This window comes from Oryctolagus cuniculus, chromosome 7 (genome assembly GCF_051225735.1).
Source record: "Oryctolagus cuniculus isolate XC-2025 breed Fujian yellow rabbit chromosome 7, ASM5122573v1, whole genome shotgun sequence".
Classification (NCBI taxonomy): domain Eukaryota; kingdom Metazoa; phylum Chordata; class Mammalia; order Lagomorpha; family Leporidae; genus Oryctolagus; species Oryctolagus cuniculus.
The window spans coordinates 37,868,960-37,892,557 of NC_142873.1; the positions used below are offsets into that span (position 1 = coordinate 37,868,960).

At 70.7% G+C, this 23,598-nt stretch overlaps 10 non-coding genes across 10 annotated transcripts; all 10 read left to right on the forward strand.

Moving 5' to 3' along the window:
- Positions 1-83, forward strand: TRNAL-CAG (transfer RNA leucine (anticodon CAG)). The gene has a single exon. It is a non-coding gene; the product is annotated as a tRNA-Leu (tRNA).
- Positions 84-1,469: 1,386 nt separating this feature from the next.
- TRNAG-GCC (transfer RNA glycine (anticodon GCC)) lies at positions 1,470-1,540 on the forward strand. Its single transcript has one exon. It is a non-coding gene; the product is annotated as a tRNA-Gly (tRNA).
- A 3,728-nt stretch (positions 1,541-5,268) lies between these two features.
- TRNAL-CAG (transfer RNA leucine (anticodon CAG)) lies at positions 5,269-5,351 on the forward strand. The gene has a single exon. It is a non-coding gene; the product is annotated as a tRNA-Leu (tRNA).
- Positions 5,352-6,735: 1,384 nt separating this feature from the next.
- TRNAG-GCC (transfer RNA glycine (anticodon GCC)) lies at positions 6,736-6,806 on the forward strand. The gene has a single exon. It is a non-coding gene; the product is annotated as a tRNA-Gly (tRNA).
- A 3,725-nt stretch (positions 6,807-10,531) lies between these two features.
- TRNAL-CAG (transfer RNA leucine (anticodon CAG)) lies at positions 10,532-10,614 on the forward strand. Its single transcript has one exon. It is a non-coding gene; the product is annotated as a tRNA-Leu (tRNA).
- A 1,393-nt stretch (positions 10,615-12,007) lies between these two features.
- Positions 12,008-12,078, forward strand: TRNAG-GCC (transfer RNA glycine (anticodon GCC)). The gene has a single exon. It is a non-coding gene; the product is annotated as a tRNA-Gly (tRNA).
- A 3,737-nt stretch (positions 12,079-15,815) lies between these two features.
- On the forward strand, positions 15,816-15,898 carry TRNAL-CAG (transfer RNA leucine (anticodon CAG)). The gene has a single exon. It is a non-coding gene; the product is annotated as a tRNA-Leu (tRNA).
- Positions 15,899-17,287: 1,389 nt separating this feature from the next.
- Positions 17,288-17,358, forward strand: TRNAG-GCC (transfer RNA glycine (anticodon GCC)). The gene has a single exon. It is a non-coding gene; the product is annotated as a tRNA-Gly (tRNA).
- Positions 17,359-21,101: 3,743 nt separating this feature from the next.
- On the forward strand, positions 21,102-21,184 carry TRNAL-CAG (transfer RNA leucine (anticodon CAG)). The gene has a single exon. It is a non-coding gene; the product is annotated as a tRNA-Leu (tRNA).
- Positions 21,185-22,566: 1,382 nt separating this feature from the next.
- On the forward strand, positions 22,567-22,637 carry TRNAG-GCC (transfer RNA glycine (anticodon GCC)). The gene has a single exon. It is a non-coding gene; the product is annotated as a tRNA-Gly (tRNA).
- The last annotated feature ends 961 nt before the right edge of the window (positions 22,638-23,598 follow it).

Genomic DNA, 23,598 nt, shown 5'->3' on the forward strand with positions numbered 1-23,598 from the left:
GTCAGGATGGCCGAGCGGTCTAAGGCGCTGCGTTCAGGTCGCAGTCTCCCCTGGAGGCGTGGGTTCGAATCCCACTCCTGACAAGCACGCCTTTTTGGCACGCCCGGGCCAGCCTCGCGCCCGTCGTGCAACACGCCGCTCGCCGCTCCGCCTCTCCAGCCGTCGCGAGCGAGACCCCGCCTTGCCGGCCCACACGTGGCACTCGCCACAGGGACCCCGCTCCAACTGGCCAGCGCGCAGGCACTCCCGCCCACCTCTCCCCACCACACCGCTTCTCGGGACCCACCTGCCTCCGAGTCTTCCTGGCTCCTCCGCTCCTCTGCCGCCACCCTCTGCCGCTACCTTCCGCACATTCACGGCCCTCCGCCTCCCAGCCCCAGTCCCCAGATCTCCTCCACCTCTCCCCGCCTCCTGCCAGCCCCAGAGCGCTGAACCGACGGGCGGCCCGCCCAGAGTCCTCCCGAGCGTCCCCTAAACACCTGTCTGCAGCCAGCCCACCGAGAGCAGCGCACTTCGGCCGCGTCCCACCTCCTCGCCCTCGCTGCGCACTCCCGCCTCCCGCCTCCCGCCTCCCGCCTGCCAGCCTGTCTGCCTGCTCGGGACAGCGCGCTGCCCGGGATCCTGCTCCTCGGAGCCCTTGGCTGACCCCGTGCTCCCGCCTCTCTCGGCCTCAGCACAGCTGCCTCAGGAGGCACAGAGGCCACGAGTCGGGAAAACCACCCGGGGCAGTGGTTGGTGGCCGGCCGAAGGTCCAGGCGCCCTGCGGTCACCCAGCTGCACACGTTGGCTCTGCTCCACGACCCACCGCCTCCCCAGGGGCGGGGCGGGGGGCTCCATGGGCAGGCGCGCCCCACCCAGCGTGGCGGCCGGCCACACACCCGCCTTCAGCCGGTGCTCCTGTTGCAGCCGTGGCTCACACCCGAGCCCACCACCACGGGGACCGCCCCGAGTCACCTGCTCTGACGGGGACCTGGGCAGAGGGCCGGGTCTGGCCGGCTGCATCCTGGCTCTCTCTGGGCTCCAGCGCCCCTCCTTCCCCGTGCCCTGGGATGCAGACAACAACCCAGCAGGAGCTGAAGCTCTGTGCTTCTCTCTCTTTCTCTGTCTGCCTGCCTCTTGCTCTCTAGCTCGCTCTCTCTCTCTCTCTCTCTCTCTCTCTCTGTCTCGTGTGTGTGTGTGTGTGTGAGTGTGTGTGTGTCCCTCCCAAACCCCACCCATCCATCCAAGGCCAACCACCACCACACCACACCACACCACACCACACCCCCTCCAACCCCACCCCAGCCAACCATTCCGCCCATCCTCAACTCTAGGCAGCTTGCCAAGCAGCCTGGGCCCTAGAGGCGCGTGGAGCAGCTCCTTCTGCTTGCGCGTGGTCGCCCTGCTCCACGGAAAGCGGCTGCAACGGAGCAGCTCGTGGTGATCAGCCTGCGGGCCTGTGGCGGCTCCTGGCGGCGCCCGCCGACGGTGCATGGGTGGTTCAGTGGTAGAATTCTCGCCTGCCACGCGGGAGGCCCGGGTTCGATTCCCGGCCCATGCAGCTCCTGCTCCCCTTTTGCTTGGGCAGCCCCAGCAGTGCCTCTGCGCAAGCCGCTCCCTCGGGCTCCTCTCTGGCCAGCCTTGCACCAGCACTCTTGGCACACGCGCTCCCCAGCCCCCCTGGCCGCCGAACCCCGCCTAGCCCAGTGCCTCAGCCCTCGCACCCCTGCCTCCTTCCTAGCCTCTGCCTCTCCTGATACCCACTTCGGGCCCACGCGCTGCACTTCCGACCTCGCCGCTCTGCCGGCCGGCCACTGAGCCGCCAAGCCCCGCCGCTTCGTCTCCCCACACCCTGCTCTCACAACCAACCATCGCCAACGCGCGGCTGGCCCTAGCACCCTTCCACGACTCCTCCCGCCTTCCGGCTGCTGGACTGATGCCGGCCCCCGTTGGGGGCTCACGCCCTGGCCCTAGGCTGCTTGGGATGCCAGCCTCCAGAACGGACACCCGACTCCAGCCCTGCCACGCGCCCCACACACCGCCCCCAGTGCCCAGGGCCGGGCCCCTCCCAACCCACTGCACGGGAGGCTCCACGCCTGAGACGCTGCCCTCTGAGTCCCCTCGACCTGTCGCCCCCGAGACCTGCCCTAAGCGGCTGGGCAGCTCCGCCCTTGCCCTGGAGGTCCTGTGTGGGCACAAGGAGCCGGAGCCGCTACTTGACGAGGGCCGAGCCGGCACAGAGTAGGGCGGAGAACCGCATGCAGGGATCGAGGCGTCAATCGGGACGCAGAGAGCGCGAGCTCAGAGATGAGGCGGGGATTGGAACGTGCTACCAAATCCGTGGTGGCGTGGCCCGCGACAGGGACCGGGAGGGTCGGTTCCCTCCCGTGCGGAGAGAGCCCACGGTGAAACGCCAGCGTATGCCGCTCCCCTCTCCTCCACCTTGTCCCCACACACTGGCTGGCTGTCATCTCGGCTCTCGGGCTGTCCGCAAGCCCTCTCCCACCTCCTCCCGGAGGAGGAGGCTCCCTCACCGATGGCCAGCCGCCGGCATTGCCCAGGGCTCCAGCTTGCCGGCCCTCTCCAGCCTGCTGGTCTCGCATCTGCATCCTGCATCCTGCATCCTGCATCCTGCATCCTGGGGGGTGGAGGCGGGGAGGGGTGCCAAGTGCAGGGCCCCTCTGGGACAGCTCCCACGTGTTCAAGCCCCAAGCCCACCTGGGAGCCTGGATCGGCTCACGGTGGGAAAACCAAAGCAACTGCACCCTGGGCTGCTTGGTGACTCTCAGACCCACGGAGGCCATGGCACGCGGCACCTGGCACCTGGCCCAACGGGCAGGGAGAGAAGGCGTGCCCTCTGTGTCTCTGTGTGTGTGTGTCTGTGTGTGTGAGTGTGTGTGTGTGCGCGCGCACGCAGAAGCACACGCGTTCCTGTGCGTGGTGCCGGCGGCGGTGATGTCGTGAGTGAGGACGTGAGGCCGAGTGCGTGCAGGCACCGGTCCCTGTGTGTGGAGTGGGGTGCGGCTGTTCCGGAATTGTGGCATCCTGGGTGTGCGGGTGGATGTGTGTTGGTGCGCGCGTGCCCACGTCTGGGTTGGGGGTGTTCCGGCTGCCCAGGAGTGTCGCAGAACGGCTGGCAGGGGAGGCGCGGGAGCAGGGGGACAGCGAGCAGCCTGGAGGTGGGGAGCGGCCAAAGGTCCTGAGGTGGCGCAGCTGGCGAAAAGGACAGCAGCTGAGGGCGGCCGCGGAGGCAGAGGCACAGAGCTTGGGCCGGGGCCGGGGCTGGGGCGCAGTGTGCGTTGCCCCATTGCACAAGCAGTTGGCTGCGTGGTTGTGCAAAAGTGGGCGGGCTGTACTGCGGGAGGCAGAGCACACACGCCAGCCCTCCGAGGAAGAAGAAAGGCTTCCCTGACCGGGAATCGAACCCGGGCCGCGGCGGTGAGAGCGCCGAATCCTAACCACTAGACCACCAGGGAGCGTCGGGCTGCGCGTCTGGCCTGGGCCTCTGCCTGCTGCAGCCGGCGCCTGGGTGCCAATGGGCAGCAGCAGCAGCAGCAGCAGCAGCAGCAGCAGCAGCAGCGCCTGGCCTGCCGCGCTACTTCCACGGCCAACCCCCGGCTGTCCTGCCCGGGCCGGCCGACGGGCCCCCGCCCGCCATCCGCCCTGACCTCAAAAAAACACAGGGCGCGCCTCCGTCTCCTGGCCCCCGCGCACGCCCTGCCCCGCCGCGCTCAGCCAAGTCCGCCCCACCTGGGCGGCCGGGCGCGCGCCACGACCACCGCCTCTGCCAAAAGGTGGGCGCGCTGCGTTGGCCGGGAATCGAACCCGGGTCAACTGCTTGGAAGGCAGCTATGCTCACCACTATACCACCAACGCCTCCCGCCGAGGCCGGCCTGGCCACGCGCCGCCCGGCTTGCCCGGAGCGCCCCGCCGCCCCCGTGCCCCGACGGCGCGCCTCGCCCGCACGTCCCCGCTGCCACCCCAAGGCCGCCCTCGCGCATCCACACGCACGCCAGCCGCTTCTCCGTCTGCGCACGCGCCCGCCTCCGCCCAGCGGCTCCAGGTCTCCTTACTCCTGGGCCCCGGCCTCCGGATCCAGCGGAGCCCCGGCGGCGCGCGCGTCCGTATCCGTCTCCGCGTCCGCGTCCGCCCTCAGCTGGCTCGTCCAAGCCCTCGTGCACCAGAGGTCCGACGGCCAGGCGACCGACCGCACCCGCAGGCTCGCTCCCCGGCTCGTCCGCGCCCCCTCACCCAGCGCACCTAGCCCACCTAGCGCACCTAGCGCACCTAGCGCACCAAGCGCACCAAGCGCACCAAGCGCACCAAGCGCACCAAGCGCACCAAGCCCTGTCGGTCGGTGGCGACCGACCGTGGGCGAGCGAAAACTCCTCGCGCGCGCCGCGCCCTGTGCGCCCAACACGGGTGCGTGTCCGGGGCCCGCAGGCCACACGGTCCCTGGTGCTCCGCGTGCGGGGGCCGGCGTGCGGGGCCTGGCCAAAAAGGGCGGCTTGCCTCCCCGTCGGGGAATCGAACCCCGGTCTCCCGCGTGACAGGCGGGGATACTCACCACTATACTAACGAGGACGGCGGCGGCCACCCTCGGGTCCCCTCGACCCCTCTGCGCCCGCCCGCCCGCCCGCACCCGACCCCTGCCCTCCACCGCCCACACACCGGCTCCAGGGCCAACCGCCACCCGTCCCCAGTCCCCAGTCCCCGGTCCCCGCAACCTAGTGCCTTCGCCCCACGTGGACTCCCCGGCCCGGGACCACAACATGCTAGCTTCCAGGAGCATAGAGCCAACCAACCGGAGGACCCAGGGGAAGCCAGGGAGGAGGATGAAGATGAGGAAGAGCAGCAGCAGCAGCAGCAAGAGGAGAGGGGAGAAGAGCCAGCGGAGGGGCACAGCGAGGAAGAGGAGGAAGAGCACCCCCAGGAAAACCCAGAGGGAGAGGAGGAGGAGGAGGAGGAAGACCACGACGACCCGCTGGGCGGGGCACAACGGGGGCAGGGGGTAGCGCTGCGAACTGGAAGGAGCGGGCGGCCCGTCTGGGATGCGTCCCGGGGTGCTGCCGGGTGCCCCGTGCGGCCTCCAGAACCGGGCAGCGGCGCCCTGCAAGCCCCGGGAACCGCGCGGAGCTGCCCCGGGAACCGCGCGCCCCGCGCGCCCCGCGCGCCCGGCGGCCTGCGCCCTGGCCCCGCAGCCCAGGGCCCAGGCGGCGCGACGGACCAAGGCCGCAGTCCCTGGCGCGCTCCCCCAGCCAAGGGAACGGCCGCGCCACCCGGCCCGCCGTCAGGATGGCCGAGCGGTCTAAGGCGCTGCGTTCAGGTCGCAGTCTCCCCTGGAGGCGTGGGTTCGAATCCCACTCCTGACAAGCACGCCTTTTTGGCACGCCCGGGCCAGCCTCGCGCCCGTCGTGCAACACGCCGCTCGCCGCTCCGCCTCTCCAGCCGTCGCGAGCGAGACCCCGCCTTGCCGGCCCACACGTGGCACTCGCCACAGGGACCCCGCTCCAACTGGCCAGCGCGCAGGCACTCCCGCCCACCTCTCCCCACCACACCGCTTCTCGGGACCCACCTGCCTCCGAGTCTTCCTGGCTCCTCCGCTCCTCTGCCGCCACCCTCTGCCGCTACCTTCCGCACATTCACGGCCCTCCGCCTCCCAGCCCCAGTCCCCAGATCTCCTCCACCTCTCCCCGCCTCCTGCCAGCCCCAGAGCGCTGAACCGACGGGCGGCCCGCCCAGAGTCCTCCCGAGCGTCCCCTAAACACCTGTCTGCAGCCAGCCCACCGAGAGCAGCGCACTTCGGCCGCGTCCCACCTCCTCGCCCTCGCTGCGCACTCCCGCCTCCCGCCTCCCGCCTCCCGCCTGCCAGCCTGTCTGCCTGCTCGGGACAGCGCGCTGCCCGGGATCCTGCTCCTCGGAGCCCTTGGCTGACCCCGTGCTCCCGCCTCTCTCGGCCTCAGCACAGCTGCCGCAGGAGGCACAGAGGCCACGAGTCGGGAAAACCACCCGGGGCAGTGGTTGGTGGCCGGCCAAAGGCCCAGGCGCCCTGCGGTCACCCAGCTGCACACGTTGGCTCTGCTCCACGACCCACCGCCTCCCCAGGGGCGGGGCGGGGGGCTCCATGGGCAGGCGCGCCCCACCCAGCGTGGCGGCCGGCCACACACCCGCCTTCAGCCGGTGCTCCTGTTGCAGCCGTGGCTCACACCCGAGCCCACCACCACGGGGACCGCCCCGAGTCACCTGCTCTGACGGGGACCTGGGCAGAGGGCCGGGTCTGGCCGGCTGCATCCTGGCTCTCTCTGGGCTCCAGCGCCCCTCCTTCCCCGTGCCCTGGGATGCAGACAACAACCCAGCAGGAGCTGAAGCTCTGTGCTTCTCTCTCTTTCTCTGTCTGCCTGCCTCTTGCTCTCTAGCTCGCTCTCTCTCTCTCTCTCTCTCTCTCTCTGTCTCGTGTGTGTGTGTGTGTGTGAGTGTGTGTGTGTCCCTCCCAAACCCCACCCATCCATCCAAGGCCAACCACCACCACACCACACCACACCACACCACACCCCCTCCAACCCCACCCCAGCCAACCATTCCGCCCATCCTCAACTCTAGGCAGCTTGCCAAGCAGCCTGGGCCCTAGAGGCGCGTGGAGCAGCTCCTTCTGCTTGCGCGTGGTCGCCCTGCTCCACGGAAAGCGGCTGCAACGGAGCAGCTCGTGGTGATCAGCCTGCGGGCCTGTGGCGGCTCCTGGCGGCGCCCGCCGACGGTGCATGGGTGGTTCAGTGGTAGAATTCTCGCCTGCCACGCGGGAGGCCCGGGTTCGATTCCCGGCCCATGCAGCTCCTGCTCCCCTTTTGCTTGGGCAGCCCCAGCAGTGCCTCTGCGCAAGCCGCTCCCTCGGGCTCCTCTCTGGCCAGCCTTGCACCAGCACTCTTGGCACACGCGCTCCCCAGCCCCCCTGGCCGCCGAACCCCGCCTAGCCCAGTGCCTCAGCCCTCGCACCCCTGCCTCCTTCCTAGCCTCTGCCTCTCCTGATACCCACTTCGGGCCCACGCGCTGCACTTCCGACCTCGCCGCTCTGCCGGCCGGCCACTGAGCCGCCAAGCCCCGCCGCTTCGTCTCCCCACACCCTGCTCTCACAACCAACCATCGCCAACGCGCGGCTGGCCCTAGCACCCTTCCACGACTCCTCCCGCCTTCCGGCTGCTGGACTGATGCCGGCCCCCGTTGGGGGCTCACGCCCTGGCCCTAGGCTGCTTGGGATGCCAGCCTCCAGAACGGACACCCGACTCCAGCCCTGCCACGCGCCCCACACACCGCCCCCAGTGCCCAGGGCCGGGCCCCTCCCAACCCACTGCACGGGAGGCTCCACGCCTGAGACGCTGCCCTCTGAGTCCCCTCGACCTGTCGCCCCCGAGACCTGCCCTAAGCGGCTGGGCAGCTCCGCCCTTGCCCTGGAGGTCCTGTGTGGGCACAAGGAGCCGGAGCCGCTACTTGACGAGGGCCGAGCCGGCACAGAGTAGGGCGGAGAACCGCATGCAGGGATCGAGGCGTCAATCGGGACGCAGAGAGCGCGAGCTCAGAGATGAGGCGGGGATTGGAACGTGCTACCAAATCCGTGGTGGCGTGGCCCGCGACAGGGACCGGGAGGGTCGGTTCCCTCCCGTGCGGAGAGAGCCCACGGTGAAACGCCAGCGTATGCCGCTCCCCTCTCCTCCACCTTGTCCCCACACACTGGCTGGCTGTCATCTCGGCTCTCGGGCTGTCCGCAAGCCCTCTCCCACCTCCTCCCGGAGGAGGAGGCTCCCTCACCGATGGCCAGCCGCCGGCATTGCCCAGGGCTCCAGCTTGCCGGCCCTCTCCAGCCTGCTGGTCTCGCATCTGCATCCTGCATCCTGCATCCTGCATCCTGCATCCTGGGGGGTGGAGGCGGGGAGGGGTGCCAAGTGCAGGGCCCCTCTGGGACAGCTCCCACGTGTTCAAGCCCCAAGCCCACCTGGGAGCCTGGATCGGCTCACGGTGGGAAAACCAAAGCAACTGCACCCTGGGCTGCTTGGTGACTCTCAGACCCACGGAGGCCATGGCACGCGGCACCTGGCACCTGGCCCAACGGGCAGGGAGAGAAGGCGTGCCCTCTGTGTCTCTGTGTGTGTGTGTCTGTGTGTGTGAGTGTGTGTGTGTGCGCGCGCACGCAGAAGCACACGCGTTCCTGTGCGTGGTGCCGGCGGCGGTGATGTCGTGAGTGAGGACGTGAGGCCGAGTGCGTGCAGGCACCGGTCCCTGTGTGTGGAGTGGGGTGCGGCTGTTCCGGAATTGTGGCATCCTGGGTGTGCGGGTGGATGTGTGTTGGTGCGCGCGTGCCCACGTCTGGGTTGGGGGTGTTCCGGCTGCCCAGGAGTGTCGCAGAACGGCTGGCAGGGGAGGCGCGGGAGCAGGGGGACAGCGAGCAGCCTGGAGGTGGGGAGCGGCCAAAGGTCCTGAGGTGGCGCAGCTGGCGAAAAGGACAGCAGCTGAGGGCGGCCGCGGAGGCAGAGGCACAGAGCTTGGGCCGGGGCCGGGGCTGGGGCGCAGTGTGCGTTGCCCCATTGCACAAGCAGTTGGCTGCGTGGTTGTGCAAAAGTGGGCGGGCTGTACTGCGGGAGGCAGAGCACACACGCCAGCCCTCCGAGGAAGAAGAAAGGCTTCCCTGACCGGGAATCGAACCCGGGCCGCGGCGGTGAGAGCGCCGAATCCTAACCACTAGACCACCAGGGAGCGTCAGGCTGCGCGTCTGGCCTGGGCCTCTGCCTGCTGCAGCCGGCGCCTGGGTGCCAATGGGCAGCAGCAGCAGCAGCAGCAGCAGCAGCAGCAGCAGCGCCTGGCCTGCCGCGCTACTTCCACGGCCAACCCCCGGCTGTCCTGCCCGGGCCGGCCGACGGGCCCCCGCCCGCCATCCGCCCTGACCTCAAAAAAACACAGGGCGCGCCTCCGTCTCCTGGCCCCCGCGCACGCCCTGCCCCGCCGCGCTCAGCCAAGTCCGCCCCACCTGGGCGGCCGGGCGCGCGCCACGACCACCGCCTCTGCCAAAAGGTGGGCGCGCTGCGTTGGCCGGGAATCGAACCCGGGTCAACTGCTTGGAAGGCAGCTATGCTCACCACTATACCACCAACGCCTCCCGCCGAGGCCGGCCTGGCCACGCGCCGCCCGGCTTGCCCGGAGCGCCCCGCCGCCCCCGTGCCCCGACGGCGCGCCTCGCCCGCACGTCCCCGCTGCCACCCCAAGGCCGCCCTCGCGCATCCACACGCACGCCAGCCGCTTCTCCGTCTGCGCACGCGCCCGCCTCCGCCCAGCGGCTCCAGGTCTCCTTACTCCTGGGCCCCGGCCTCCGGATCCAGCGGAGCCCCGGCGGCGCGCGCGTCCGTATCCGTCTCCGCGTCCGCGTCCGCCCTCAGCTGGCTCGTCCAAGCCCTCGTGCACCAGAGGTCCGACGGCCAGGCGACCGACCGCACCCGCAGGCTCGCTCCCCGGCTCGTCCGCGCCCCCTCACCCAGCGCACCTAGCCCACCTAGCGCACCTAGCGCACCTAGCGCACCAAGCGCACCAAGCGCACCAAGCGCACCAAGCGCACCAAGCGCACCAAGCCCTGTCGGTCGGTCGCGACCGACCGTGGGCGAGCGAAAACTCCTCGCGCGCGCCGCGCCCTGTGCGCCCAACACGGGTGCGTGTCCGGGGCCCGCAGGCCACACGGTCCCTGGTGCTCCGCGTGCGGGGGCCGGCGTGCGGGGCCTGGCCAAAAAGGGCGGCTTGCCTCCCCGTCGGGGAATCGAACCCCGGTCTCCCGCGTGACAGGCGGGGATACTCACCACTATACTAACGAGGACGGCGGCGGCCACCCTCGGGTCCCCTCGACCCCTCTGCGCCCGCCCGCCCGCCCGCACCCGACCCCTGCCCTCCACCGCCCACACACCGGCTCCAGGGCCAACCGCCACCCGTCCCCAGTCCCCAGTCCCCGGTCCCCGCAACCTAGTGCCTTCGCCCCACGTGGACTCCCCGGCCCGGGACCACAACATGCTAGCTTCCAGGAGCATAGAGCCAACCAACCGGAGGACCCAGGGGAAGCCAGGGAGGAGGATGAAGATGAGGAAGAGCAGCAGCAGCAGCAGCAAGAGGAGAGGGGAGAAGAGCCAGCGGAGGGGCACAGCGAGGAAGAGGAGGAAGAGCACCCCCAGGAAAACCCAGAGGGAGAGGAGGAGGAGGAGGAGGAAGACCACGACGACCCGCTGGGCGGGGCACAACGGGGGCAGGGGGTAGCGCTGCGAACTGGAAGGAGCGGGCGGCCCGTCTGGGATGCGTCCCGGGGTGCTGCCGGGTGCCCCGTGCGGCCTCCAGAACCGGGCAGCGGCGCCCTGCAAGCCCCGGGAACCGCGCGGAGCTGCCCCGGGAACCGCGCGCCCCGCGCGCCCCGCGCGCCCGGCGGCCTGCGCCCTGGCCCCGCAGCCCAGGGCCCAGGCGGCGCGACGGACCAAGGCCGCAGTCCCTGGCGCGCTCCCCCAGCCAAGGGAACGGCCGCGCCACCCGGCCCGCCGTCAGGATGGCCGAGCGGTCTAAGGCGCTGCGTTCAGGTCGCAGTCTCCCCTGGAGGCGTGGGTTCGAATCCCACTCCTGACAAGCACGCCTTTTTGGCACGCCCGGGCCAGCCTCGCGCCCGTCGTGCAACACGCCGCTCGCCGCTCCGCCTCTCCAGCCGTCGCGAGCGAGACCCCGCCTTGCCGGCCCACACGTGGCACTCGCCACAGGGACCCCGCTCCAACTGGCCAGCGCGCAGGCACTCCCGCCCACCTCTCCCCACCACACCGCTTCTCGGGACCCACCTGCCTCCGAGTCTTCCTGGCTCCTCCGCTCCTCTGCCGCCACCCTCTGCCGCTACCTTCCGCACATTCACGGCCCTCCGCCTCCCAGCCCCAGTCCCCAGATCTCCTCCACCTCTCCCCGCCTCCTGCCAGCCCCAGAGCGCTGAACCGACGGGCGGCCCGCCCAGAGTCCTCCCGAGCGTCCCCTAAACACCTGTCTGCAGCCAGCCCACCGAGAGCAGCGCACTTCGGCCGCGTCCCACCTCCTCGCCCTCGCTGCGCACTCCCGCCTCCCGCCTCCCGCCTCCCGCCTCCCGCCTGCCAGCCTGTCTGCCTGCTCGGGACAGCGCGCTGCCCGGGATCCTGCTCCTCGGAGCCCTTGGCTGACCCCGTGCTCCCGCCTCTCTCGGCCTCAGCACAGCTGCCGCAGGAGGCACAGAGGCCACGAGTCGGGAAAACCACCCGGGGCAGTGGTTGGTGGCCGGCCAAAGGCCCAGGCGCCCTGCGGTCACCCAGCTGCACACGTTGGCTCTGCTCCACGACCCACCGCCTCCCCAGGGGCGGGGCGGGGGGCTCCATGGGCAGGCGCGCCCCACCCAGCGTGGCGGCCGGCCACACACCCGCCTTCAGCCGGTGCTCCTGTTGCAGCCGTGGCTCACACCCGAGCCCACCACCACGGGGACCGCCCCGAGTCACCTGCTCTGACGGGGACCTGGGCAGAGGGCCGGGTCTGGCCGGCTGCATCCTGGCTCTCTCTGGGCTCCAGCGCCCCTCCTTCCCCGTGCCCTGGGATGCAGACAACAACCCAGCAGGAGCTGAAGCTCTGTGCTTCTCTCTCTTTCTCTGTCTGCCTGCCTCTTGCTCTCTAGCTCGCTCGCTCTCTCTCTCTCTCTCTCTCTCTCTGTCTCGTGTGTGTGTGTGTGTGTGAGTGTGTGTGTGTCCCTCCCAAACCCCACCCATCCATCCAAGGCCAACCACCACCACACCACACCACACCACACCACACCCCCTCCAACCCCACCCCAGCCAACCATTCCGCCCATCCTCAACTCTAGGCAGCTTGCCAAGCAGCCTGGGCCCTAGAGGCGCGTGGAGCAGCTCCTTCTGCTTGCGCGTGGTCGCCCTGCTCCACGGAAAGCGGCTGCAACGGAGCAGCTCGTGGTGATCAGCCTGCGGGCCTGTGGCGGCTCCTGGCGGCGCCCGCCGACGGTGCATGGGTGGTTCAGTGGTAGAATTCTCGCCTGCCACGCGGGAGGCCCGGGTTCGATTCCCGGCCCATGCAGCTCCTGCTCCCCTTTTGCTTGGGCAGCCCCAGCAGTGCCTCTGCGCAAGCCGCTCCCTCGGGCTCCTCTCTGGCCAGCCTTGCACCAGCACTCTTGGCACACGCGCTCCCCAGCCCCCCTGGCCGCCGAACCCCGCCTAGCCCAGTGCCTCAGCCCTCGCACCCCTGCCTCCTTCCTAGCCTCTGCCTCTCCTGATACCCACTTCGGGCCCACGCGCTGCACTTCCGACCTCGCCGCTCTGCCGGCCGGCCACTGAGCCGCCAAGCCCCGCCGCTTCGTCTCCCCACACCCTGCTCTCACAACCAACCATCGCCAACGCGCGGCTGGCCCTAGCACCCTTCCACGACTCCTCCCGCCTTCCGGCTGCTGGACTGATGCCGGCCCCCGTTGGGGGCTCACGCCCTGGCCCTAGGCTGCTTGGGATGCCAGCCTCCAGAACGGACACCCGACTCCAGCCCTGCCACGCGCCCCACACACCGCCCCCAGTGCCCAGGGCCGGGCCCCTCCCAACCCACTGCACGGGAGGCTCCACGCCTGAGACGCTGCCCTCTGAGTCCCCTCGACCTGTCGCCCCCGAGACCTGCCCTAAGCGGCTGGGCAGCTCCGCCCTTGCCCTGGAGGTCCTGTGTGGGCACAAGGAGCCGGAGCCGCTACTTGACGAGGGCCGAGCCGGCACAGAGTAGGGCGGAGAACCGCATGCAGGGATCGAGGCATCAATCGGGACGCAGAGAGCGCGAGCTCAGAGATGAGGCGGGGATTGGAACGTGCTACCAAATCCGTGGTGGCGTGGCCCGCGACAGGGACCGGGAGGGTCGGTTCCCTCCCGTGCGGAGAGAGCCCACGGTGAAACGCCAGCGTATGCCGCTCCCCTCTCCTCCACCTTGTCCCCACACACTGGCTGGCTGTCATCTCGGCTCTCGGGCTGTCCGCAAGCCCTCTCCCACCTCCTCCCGGAGGAGGAGGCTCCCTCACCGATGGCCAGCCGCCGGCATTGCCCAGGGCTCCAGCTTGCCGGCCCTCTCCAGCCTGCTGGTCTCGCATCTGCATCCTGCATCCTGCATCCTGCATCCTGCATCCTGGGGGGTGGAGGCGGGGAGGGGTGCCAAGTGCAGGGCCCCTCTGGGACAGCTCCCACGTGTTCAAGCCCCAAGCCCACCTGGGAGCCTGGATCGGCTCACGGTGGGAAAACCAAAGCAACTGCACCCTGGGCTGCTTGGTGACTCTCAGACCCACGGAGGCCATGGCACGCGGCACCTGGCACCTGGCCCAACGGGCAGGGAGAGAAGGCGTGCCCTCTGTGTCTCTGTGTGTGTGTGTCTGTGTGTGTGAGTGTGTGTGTGTGCGCGCGCACGCAGAAGCACACGCGTTCCTGTGCGTGGTGCCGGCGGCGGTGATGTCGTGAGTGAGGACGTGAGGCCGAGTGCGTGCAGGCACCGGTCCCTGTGTGTGGAGTGGGGTGCGGCTGTTCCGGAATTGTGGCATCCTGGGTGTGCGGGTGGCTGTGTGTTGGTGCGCGCGTGCCCACGTCTGGGTTGGGGGTGTTCCGGCTGCCCAGGAGTGTCGCAGAACGGCTGGCAGGGGAGGCGCGGGAGCAGGGGGACAGCGAGCAGCCTGGAGGTGGGGAGCGGCCAAAGGTCCTGAGGTGGCGCAGCTGGCGAAAAGGACAGCAGCTGAGGGCGGCCGCGGAGGCAGAGGCACAGAGCTTGGGCCGGGGCCGGGGCTGGGGCGCAGTGTGCGTTGCCCCATTGCACAAGCAGTTGGCTGCGTGGTTGTGCAAAAGTGGGCGGGCTGTACTGCGGGAGGCAGAGCACACACGCCGGCCCTCCGAGGAAGAAGAAAGGCTTCCCTGACCGGGAATCGAACCCGGGCCGCGGCGGTGAGAGCGCCGAATCCTAACCACTAGACCACCAGGGAGCGTCGGGCTGCGCGTCTGGCCTGGGCCTCTGCCTGCTGCAGCCGGCGCCTGGGTGCCAATGGGCAGCAGCAGCAGCAGCAGCAGCAGCAGCAGCAGCAGCGCCTGGCCTGCCGCGCTACTTCCACGGCCAACCCCCGGCTGTCCTGCCCGGGCCGGCCGACGGGCCCCCGCCCGCCATCCGCCCTGACCTCAAAAAAACACAGGGCGCGCCTCCGTCTCCTGGCCCCCGCGCACGCCCTGCCCCGCCGCGCTCAGCCAAGTCCGCCCCACCTGGGCGGCCGGGCGCGCGCCACGACCACCGCCTCTGCCAAAAGGTGGGCGCGCTGCGTTGGCCGGGAATCGAACCCGGGTCAACTGCTTGGAAGGCAGCTATGCTCACCACTATACCACCAACGCCTCCCGCCGAGGCCGGCCTGGCCACGCGCCGCCCGGCTTGCCCGGAGCGCCCCGCCGCCCCCGTGCCCCGACGGCGCGCCTCGCCCGCACGTCCCCGCTGCCACCCCAAGGCCGCCCTCGCGCATCCACACGCACGCCAGCCGCTTCTCCGTCTGCGCACGCGCCCGCCTCCGCCCAGCGGCTCCAGGTCTCCTTACTCCTGGGCCCCGGCCTCCGGATCCAGCGGAGCCCCGGCGGCGCGCGCGTCCGTATCCGTATCCGTCTCCGCGTCCGCGTCCGCCCTCAGCTGGCTCGTCCAAGCCCTCGTGCACCAGAGGTCCGACGGCCAGGCGACCGACCGCACCCGCAGGCTCGCTCCCCGGCTCGTCCGCGCCCCCTCACCCAGCGCACCTAGCGCACCTAGCGCACCTAGCGCACCTAGCGCACCAAGCGCACCAAGCGCACCAAGCGCACCAAGCGCACCAAGCGCACCAAGCCCTGTCGGTCGGTCGCGACCGACCGTGGGCGAGCGAAAACTCCTCGCGCGCGCCGCGCCCTGTGCGCCCAACACGGGTGCGTGTCCGGGGCCCGCAGGCCACACGGTCCCTGGTGCTCCGCGTGCGGGGGCCGGCGTGCGGGGCCTGGCCAAAAAGGGCGGCTTGCCTCCCCGTCGGGGAATCGAACCCCGGTCTCCCGCGTGACAGGCGGGGATACTCACCACTATACTAACGAGGACGGCGGCGGCCACCCTCGGGTCCCCTCGACCCCTCTGCGCCCGCCCGCCCGCCCGCACCCGACCCCTGCCCTCCACCGCCCACACACCGGCTCCAGGGCCAACCGCCACCCGTCCCCAGTCCCCAGTCCCCGGTCCCCGCAACCTAGTGCCTTCGCCCCACGTGGACTCCCCGGCCCGGGACCACAACATGCTAGCTTCCAGGAGCATAGAGCCAACCAACCGGAGGACCCAGGGGAAGCCAGGGAGGAGGATGAAGATGAGGAAGAGCAGCAGCAGCAGCAGCAGCAGCAAGAGGAGAGGGGAGAAGAGCCAGCGGAGGGGCACAGCGAGGAAGAGGAGGAAGAGCACCCCCAGGAAAACCCAGAGGGAGAGGAGGAGGAGGAGGAGGAAGACCACGACGACCCGCTGGGCGGGGCACAACGGGGGCAGGGGGTAGCGCTGCGAACTGGAAGGAGCGGGCGGCCCGTCTGGGATGCGTCCCGGGGTGCTGCCGGGTGCCCCGTGCGGCCTCCAGAACCGGGCAGCGGCGCCCTGCAAGCCCCGGGAACCGCGCGGAGCTGCCCCGGGAACCGCGCGCCCCGCGCGCCCCGCGCGCCCGGCGGCCTGCGCCCTGGCCCCGCAGCCCAGGGCCCAGGCGGCGCGACGGACCAAGGCCGCAGTCCCTGGCGCGCTCCCCCAGCCAAGGGAACGGCCGCGCCACCCGGCCCGCCGTCAGGATGGCCGAGCGGTCTAAGGCGCTGCGTTCAGGTCGCAGTCTCCCCTGGAGGCGTGGGTTCGAATCCCACTCCTGACAAGCACGCCTTTTTGGCACGCCCGGGCCAGCCTCGCGCCCGTCGTGCAACACGCCGCTCGCCGCTCCGCCTCTCCAGCCGTCGCGAGCGAGACCCCGCCTTGCCGGCCCACACGTGGCACTCGCCACAGGGACCCCGCTCCAACTGGCCAGCGCGCAGGCACTCCCGCCCACCTCTCCCCACCACACCGCTTCTCGGGACCCACCTGCCTCCGAGTCTTCCTGGCTCCTCCGCTCCTCTGCCGCCACCCTCTGCCGCTACCTTCCGCACATTCACGGCCCTCCGCCTCCCAGCCCCAGTCCCCAGATCTCCTCCACCTCTCCCCGCCTCCTGCCAGCCCCAGAGCGCTGAACCGACGGGCGGCCCGCCCAGAGTCCTCCCGAGCGTCCCCTAAACACCTGTCTGCAGCCAGCCCACCGAGAGCAGCGCACTTCGGCCGCGTCCCACCTCCTCGCCCTCGCTGCGCACTCCCGCCTCCCGCCTCCCGCCTCCCGCCTCCCGCCTGCCAGCCTGTCTGCCTGCTCGGGACAGCGCGCTGCCCGGGATCCTGCTCCTCGGAGCCCTTGGCTGACCCCGTGCTCCCGCCTCTCTCGGCCTCAGCACAGCTGCCGCAGGAGGCACAGAGGCCACGAGTCGGGAAAACCACCCGGGGCAGTGGTTGGTGGCCGGCCAAAGGCCCAGGCGCCCTGCGGTCACCCAGCTGCACACGTTGGCTCTGCTCCACGACCCACCGCCTCCCCAGGGGCGGGGCGGGGGGCTCCATGGGCAGGCGCGCCCCACCCAGCGTGGCGGCCGGCCACACACCCGCCTTCAGCCGGTGCTCCTGTTGCAGCCGTGGCTCACACCCGAGCCCACCACCACGGGGACCGCCCCGAGTCACCTGCTCTGACGGGGACCTGGGCAGAGGGCCGGGTCTGGCCGGCTGCATCCTGGCTCTCTCTGGGCTCCAGCGCCCCTCCTTCCCCGTGCCCTGGGATGCAGACAACAACCCAGCAGGAGCTGAAGCTCTGTGCTTCTCTCTCTTTCTCTGTCTGCCTGCCTCTTGCTCTCTAGCTCGCTCTCTCTCTCTCTCTCTCTCTCTCTGTCTCGTGTGTGTGTGTGTGTGTGAGTGTGTGTGTGTCCCTCCCAAACCCCACCCATCCATCCAAGGCCAACCACCACCACACCACACCACACCACACCACACCCCCTCCAACCCCACCCCAGCCAACCATTCCGCCCATCCTCAACTCTAGGCAGCTTGCCAAGCAGCCTGGGCCCTAGAGGCGCGTGGAGCAGCTCCTTCTGCTTGCGCGTGGTCGCCCTGCTCCACGGAAAGCGGCTGCAACGGAGCAGCTCGTGGTGATCAGCCTGCGGGCCTGTGGCGGCTCCTGGCGGCGCCCGCCGACGGTGCATGGGTGGTTCAGTGGTAGAATTCTCGCCTGCCACGCGGGAGGCCCGGGTTCGATTCCCGGCCCATGCAGCTCCTGCTCCCCTTTTGCTTGGGCAGCCCCAGCAGTGCCTCTGCGCAAGCCGCTCCCTCGGGCTCCTCTCTGGCCAGCCTTGCACCAGCACTCTTGGCACACGCGCTCCCCAGCCCCCCTGGCCGCCGAACCCCGCCTAGCCCAGTGCCTCAGCCCTCGCACCCCTGCCTCCTTCCTAGCCTCTGCCTCTCCTGATACCCACTTCGGGCCCACGCGCTGCACTTCCGACCTCGCCGCTCTGCCGGCCGGCCACTGAGCCGCCAAGCCCCGCCGCTTCGTCTCCCCACACCCTGCTCTCACAACCAACCATCGCCAACGCGCGGCTGGCCCTAGCACCCTTCCACGACTCCTCCCGCCTTCCGGCTGCTGGACTGATGCCGGCCCCCGTTGGGGGCTCACGCCCTGGCCCTAGGCTGCTTGGGATGCCAGCCTCCAGAACGGACACCCGACTCCAGCCCTGCCACGCGCCCCACACACCGCCCCCAGTGCCCAGGGCCGGGCCCCTCCCAACCCACTGCACGGGAGGCTCCACGCCTGAGACGCTGCCCTCTGAGTCCCGTCGACCTGTCGCCCCCGAGACCTGCCCTAAGCGGCTGGGCAGCTCCGCCCTTGCCCTGGAGGTCCTGTGTGGGCACAAGGAGCCGGAGCCGCTACTTGACGAGGGCCGAGCCGGCACAGAGTAGGGCGGAGAACCGCATGCAGGGATCGAGGCGTCAATCGGGACGCAGAGAGCGCGAGCTCAGAGATGAGGCGGGGATTGGAACGTGCTACCAAATCCGTGGTGGCGTGGCCCGCGACAGGGACCGGGAGGGTCGGTTCCCTCCCGTGCGGAGAGAGCCCACGGTGAAACGCCAGCGTATGCCGCTCCCCTCTCCTCCACCTTGTCCCCACACACTGGCTGGCTGTCATCTCGGCTCTCGGGCTGTCCGCAAGCCCTCTCCCACCTCCTCCCGGAGGAGGAGGCTCCCTCACCGATGGCCAGCCGCCGGCATTGCCCAGGGCTCCAGCTTGCCGGCCCTCTCCAGCCTGCTGGTCTCGCATCTGCATCCTGCATCCTGCATCCTGCATCCTGCATCCTGGGGGGTGGAGGCGGGGAGGGGTGCCAAGTGCAGGGCCCCTCTGGGACAGCTCCCACGTGTTCAAGCCCCAAGCCCACCTGGGAGCCTGGATCGGCTCACGGTGGGAAAACCAAAGCAACTGCACCCTGGGCTGCTTGGTGACTCTCAGACCCACGGAGGCCATGGCACGCGGCACCTGGCACCTGGCCCAACGGGCAGGGAGAGAAGGCGTGCCCTCTGTGTCTCTGTGTGTGTGTGTCTGTGTGTGTGAGTGTGTGTGTGTGCGCGCGCACGCAGAAGCACACGCGTTCCTGTGCGTGGTGCCGGCGGCGGTGATGTCGTGAGTGAGGACGTGAGGCCGAGTGCGTGCAGGCACCGGTCCCTGTGTGTGGAGTGGGGTGCGGCTGTTCCGGAATTGTGGCATCCTGGGTGTGCGGGTGGATGTGTGTTGGTGCGCGCGTGCCCACGTCTGGGTTGGGGGTGTTCCGGCTGCCCAGGAGTGTCGCAGAACGGCTGGCAGGGGAGGCGCGGGAGCAGGGGGACAGCGAGCAGCCTGGAGGTGGGGAGCGGCCAAAGGTCCTGAGGTGGCGCAGCTGGCGAAAAGGACAGCAGCTGAGGGCGGCCGCGGAGGCAGAGGCACAGAGCTTGGGCCGGGGCCGGGGCTGGGGCGCAGTGTGCGTTGCCCCATTGCACAAGCAGTTGGCTGCGTGGTTGTGCAAAAGTGGGCGGGCTGTACTGCGGGAGGCAGAGCACACACGCCGGCCCTCCGAGGAAGAAGAAAGGCTTCCCTGACCGGGAATCGAACCCGGGCCGCGGCGGTGAGAGCGCCGAATCCTAACCACTAGACCACCAGGGAGCGTCGGGCTGCGCGTCTGGCCTGGGCCTCTGCCTGCTGCAGCCGGCGCCTGGGTGCCAATGGGCAGCAGCAGCAGCAGCAGCAGCAGCAGCAGCAGCGCCTGGCCTGCCGCGCTACTTCCACGGCCAACCCCCGGCTGTCCTGCCCGGGCCGGCCGACGGGCCCCCGCCCGACATCCGCCCTGACCTCAAAAAAACACAGGGCGCGCCTCCGTCTCCTGGCCCCCGCGCACGCCCTGCCCCGCCGCGCTCAGCCAAGTCCGCCCCACCTGGGCGGCCGGGCGCGCGCCACGACCACCGCCTCTGCCAAAAGGTGGGCGCGCTGCGTTGGCCGGGAATCGAACCCGGGTCAACTGCTTGGAAGGCAGCTATGCTCACCACTATACCACCAACGCCTCCCGCCGAGGCCGGCCTGGCCACGCGCCGCCCGGCTTGCCCGGAGCGCCCCGCCGCCCCCGTGCCCCGACGGCGCGCCTCGCCCGCACGTCCCCGCTGCCACCCCAAGGCCGCCCTCGCGCATCCACACGCACGCCAGCCGCTTCTCCGTCTGCGCACGCGCCCGCCTCCGCCCAGCGGCTCCAGGTCTCCTTACTCCTGGGCCCCGGCCTCCGGATCCAGCGGAGCCCCGGCGGCGCGCGCGTCCGTATCCGTATCCGTCTCCGCGTCCGCGTCCGCCCTCAGCTGGCTCGTCCAAGCCCTCGTGCACCAGAGGTCCGACGGCCAGGCGACCGACCGCACCCGCAGGCTCGCTCCCCGGCTCGTCCGCGCCCCCTCACCCAGCGCACCTAGCGCACCTAGCGCACCTAGCGCACCTAGCGCACCAAGCGCACCAAGCGCACCAAGCGCACCAAGCGCACCAAGCGCACCAAGCCCTGTCGGTCGGTCGCGACCGACCGTGGGCGAGCGAAAACTCCTCGCGCGCGCCGCGCCCTGTGCGCCCAACACGGGTGCGTGTCCGGGGCCCGCAGGCCACACGGTCCCTGGTGCTCCGCGTGCGGGGGCCGGCGTGCGGGGCCTGGCCAAAAAGGGCGGCTTGCCTCCCCGTCGGGGAATCGAACCCCGGTCTCCCGCGTGACAGGCGGGGATACTCACCACTATACTAACGAGGACGGCGGCGGCCACCCTCGGGTCCCCTCGACCCCTCTGCGCCCGCCCGCCCGCCCGCACCCGACCCCTGCCCTCCACCGCCCACACACCGGCTCCAGGGCCAACCGCCACCCGTCCCCAGTCCCCAGTCCCCGGTCCCCGCAACCTAGTGCCTTCGCCCCACGTGGACTCCCCGGCCCGGGACCACAACATGCTAGCTTCCAGGAGCATAGAGCCAACCAACCGGAGGACCCAGGGGAAGCCAGGGAGGAGGATGAAGATGAGGAAGAGCAGCAGCAGCAGCAGCAGCAGCAAGAGGAGAGGGGAGAAGAGCCAGCGGAGGGGCACAGCGAGGAAGAGGAGGAAGAGCACCCCCAGGAAAACCCAGAGGGAGAGGAGGAGGAGGAGGAGGAAGACCACGACGACCCGCTGGGCGGGGCACAACGGGGGCAGGGGGTAGCGCTGCGAACTGGAAGGAGCGGGCGGCCCGTCTGGGATGCGTCCCGGGGTGCTGCCGGGTGCCCCGTGCGGCCTCCAGAACCGGGCAGCGGCGCCCTGCAAGCCCCGGGAACCGCGCGGAGCTGCCCCGGGAACCGCGCGCCCCGCGCGCCCCGCGCGCCCCGCGCGCCCGGCGGCCTGCGCCCTGGCCCCGCAGCCCAGGGCCCAGGCGGCGCGACGGACCAAGGCCGCAGTCCCTGGCGCGCTCCCCCAGCCAAGGGAACGGCCGCGCCACCCGGCCCGCCGTCAGGATGGCCGAGCGGTCTAAGGCGCTGCGTTCAGGTCGCAGTCTCCCCTGGAGGCGTGGGTTCGAATCCCACTCCTGACAAGCACGCCTTTTTGGCACGCCCGGGCCAGCCTCGCGCCCGTCGTGCAACACGCCGCTCGCCGCTCCGCCTCTCCAGCCGTCGCGAGCGAGACCCCGCCTTGCCGGCCCACACGTGGCACTCGCCACAGGGACCCCGCTCCAACTGGCCAGCGCGCAGGCACTCCCGCCCACCTCTCCCCACCACACCGCTTCTCGGGACCCACCTGCCTCCGAGTCTTCCTGGCTCCTCCGCTCCTCTGCCGCCACCCTCTGCCGCTACCTTCCGCACATTCACGGCCCTCCGCCTCCCAGCCCCAGTCCCCAGATCTCCTCCACCTCTCCCCGCCTCCTGCCAGCCCCAGAGCGCTGAACCGACGGGCGGCCCGCCCAGAGTCCTCCCGAGCGTCCCCTAAACACCTGTCTGCAGCCAGCCCACCGAGAGCAGCGCACTTCGGCCGCGTCCCACCTCCTCGCCCTCGCTGCGCACTCCCGCCTCCCGCCTCCCGCCTCCCGCCTGCCAGCCTGTCTGCCTGCTCGGGACAGCGCGCTGCCCGGGATCCTGCTCCTCGGAGCCCTTGGCTGACCCCGTGCTCCCGCCTCTCTCGGCCTCAGCACAGCTGCCTCAGGAGGCACAGAGGCCACGAGTCGGGAAAACCACCCGGGGCAGTGGTTGGTGGCCGGCCGAAGGTCCAGGCGCCCTGCGGTCACCCAGCTGCACACGTTGGCTCTGCTCCACGACCCACCGCCTCCCCAGGGGCGGGGCGGGGGGCTCCATGGGCAGGCGCGCCCCACCCAGCGTGGCGGCCGGCCACACACCCGCCTTCAGCCGGTGCTCCTGTTGCAGCCGTGGCTCACACCCGAGCCCACCACCACGGGGACCGCCCCGAGTCACCTGCTCTGACGGGGACCTGGGCAGAGGGCCGGGTCTGGCCGGCTGCATCCTGGCTCTCTCTGGGCTCCAGCGCCCCTCCTTCCCCGTGCCCTGGGATGCAGACAACAACCCAGCAGGAGCTGAAGCTCTGTGCTTCTCTCTCTTTCTCTGTCTGCCTGCCTCTTGCTCTCTAGCTCGCTCGCTCTCTCTCTCTCTCTCTCTCTGTCTCGTGTGTGTGTGTGTGTGTGAGTGTGTGTGTGTCCCTCCCAAACCCCACCCATCCATCCAAGGCCAACCACCACCACACCACACCACACCACACCACACCCCCTCCAACCCCACCCCAGCCAACCATTCCGCCCATCCTCAACTCTAGGCAGCTTGCCAAGCAGCCTGGGCCCTAGAGGCGCGTGGAGCAGCTCCTTCTGCTTGCGCGTGGTCGCCCTGCTCCACGGAAAGCGGCTGCAACGGAGCAGCTCGTGGTGATCAGCCTGCGGGCCTGTGGCGGCTCCTGGCGGCGCCCGCCGACGGTGCATGGGTGGTTCAGTGGTAGAATTCTCGCCTGCCACGCGGGAGGCCCGGGTTCGATTCCCGGCCCATGCAGCTCCTGCTCCCCTTTTGCTTGGGCAGCCCCAGCAGTGCCTCTGCGCAAGCCGCTCCCTCGGGCTCCTCTCTGGCCAGCCTTGCACCAGCACTCTTGGCACACGCGCTCCCCAGCCCCCCTGGCCGCCGAACCCCGCCTAGCCCAGTGCCTCAGCCCTCGCACCCCTGCCTCCTTCCTAGCCTCTGCCTCTCCTGATACCCACTTCGGGCCCACGCGCTGCACTTCCGACCTCGCCGCTCTGCCGGCCGGCCACTGAGCCGCCAAGCCCCGCCGCTTCGTCTCCCCACACCCTGCTCTCACAACCAACCATCGCCAACGCGCGGCTGGCCCTAGCACCCTTCCACGACTCCTCCCGCCTTCCGGCTGCTGGACTGATGCCGGCCCCCGTTGGGGGCTCACGCCCTGGCCCTAGGCTGCTTGGGATGCCAGCCTCCAGAACGGACACCCGACTCCAGCCCTGCCACGCGCCCCACACACCGCCCCCAGTGCCCAGGGCCGGGCCCCTCCCAACCCACTGCACGGGAGGCTCCACGCCTGAGACGCTGCCCTCTGAGTCCCGTCGACCTGTCGCCCCCGAGACCTGCCCTAAGCGGCTGGGCAGCTCCGCCCTTGCCCTGGAGGTCCTGTGTGGGCACAAGGAGCCGGAGCCGCTACTTGACGAGGGCCGAGCCGGCACAGAGTAGGGCGGAGAACCGCATGCAGGGATCGAGGCGTCAATCGGGACGCAGAGAGCGCGAGCTCAGAGATGAGGCGGGGATTGGAACGTGCTACCAAATCCGTGGTGGCGTGGCCCGCGACAGGGACCGGGAGGGTCGGTTCCCTCCCGTGCGGAGAGAGCCCACGGTGAAACGCCAGCGTATGCCGCTCCCCTCTCCTCCACCTTGTCCCCACACACTGGCTGGCTGTCATCTCGGCTCTCGGGCTGTCCGCAAGCCCTCTCCCACCTCCTCCCGGAGGAGG